Source organism: Gadus morhua, chromosome 11, assembly GCF_902167405.1.
Source record: "Gadus morhua chromosome 11, gadMor3.0, whole genome shotgun sequence".
Classification (NCBI taxonomy): Eukaryota; Metazoa; Chordata; class Actinopteri; order Gadiformes; family Gadidae; genus Gadus; species Gadus morhua.
The window spans coordinates 360929-362298 of NC_044058.1; the positions used below are offsets into that span (position 1 = coordinate 360929).

Here is a 1370-nt window from a genome sequence, read left to right on the forward strand (position 1 = left end):
ACAGTGGCGGTGCGCCGCTCAGCGAGACCTACAGCAGGGCAGCATTCCAATCCGCACCGTCTACCCAAGACAATGAGTGTCATGGATGACAGTCCATCAGGCATAGAGGGTGAGGACTCCCGGACATGAGGCGTCATCGTCGGGCCGCCGATTCATTTGGAGGGGGTGGATTGTGGCCTGTGGGATTAGGTCTTCTCTCTGTCTCGTGCTGATGTTCCCTGCTACACGTTCTCTTTCCCCGTACCGCTGACGTCACCTGATAGGGGTGGGACAGGTGGGCGGTTGCGATCAGGCAGGTGTAAAGGCACCCGGGGTCCTCATGCCGGTAAGGCACACGGGGTCCTCATGCCGGTAGCAGCAGTGTCTAGAGGTGTGGGTCGCAGCGCAAGGTATGTCTTAACTACCTCATTGGGGAATTAGGATAGTTACTTGGCCAGTGCACTACGGGGGATTTAATTGTGTTTCTGTTGGGCTAGTGATCGTTGAGTGCTCGCCGACGGTGACACTGTCTGTGCGAGTGACGAGCCTGGGTCTGCGTTCAGCGATCCCGATGGGAGAAGGAACAAGGTATGTTTTGGCTGTGCTTTATTGAATAGGCGTTTTATTAATCCGGTTGTGGCGTGGTAAATAGTTAGCCTATGAACCGAATATGTATGGATCACGCAACTGGGTCTCTCGTTTCCTTTTTGTTTATAGACGCTACCGGCAATCCGAGTGTCGGCTGCTGTTCTCGTGATTGGGGTGAATGAGATACGTGTGCAGGTGCTGCTTTTAGGACGCGTTTTGTATTTCTGTTTGTTTGGTTGTCTGCTTCATGTGTTCTTTTTTGTTTCTTTCTTTCCCCCTAGTCGGTGGACTTTGAGATTTGTGCTGGTAGACTAATTGTGACCACCGGCTAGCGGGGCCCCCCCCCTTGTTTTTGTTTTATGTACTAATGGGCGTCCTATTGTATTGACGACCTACAGCGACTAACTTTTAATTAAATGAGAATAAAGAATATATTTTTATACCTGTAAATCAAGCCTGTGCGTGCGTTTCTAGAGTAAAATAGAGTGCCCCTTCTCTTGTCCTATGGGTGGCGTTGTCCGCATTACTCAGTCTTAGCCCCGCCACATATGTTTAAAATGTACGCATATATATATATTTTTTTATAGCGTATAAAAAGTGTCTGGTAAAAAAGATGAGGGCTGGTAGATTTTTTAATCTACCTGCCACAGTGGCTGGTGGGCAAAAAAGTTAATTTCCATCTCTGTTACATACCCATACGCTACGTACACGTACACACACACGCCACAAACACAGAAATGTTACATACACATACACATGCTCATCGTGTCATGTCCAAACAGTTATGGTATTATTGAAGGGGG

General features: G+C 48.3%; 1 long non-coding RNA gene across 1 annotated transcript; it reads left to right on the forward strand.

Annotated features, from left to right (window-relative positions):
* Window positions 1–208: 208 nt before the first annotated feature.
* Window positions 209–1017, forward strand: LOC115553693 (uncharacterized). The gene is made up of 2 exons (XR_003978486.1): window positions 209–567; window positions 697–1017. It is a non-coding gene; the product is annotated as an uncharacterized LOC115553693 (long non-coding RNA).
* Window positions 1018–1370: the final 353 nt, after the last annotated feature.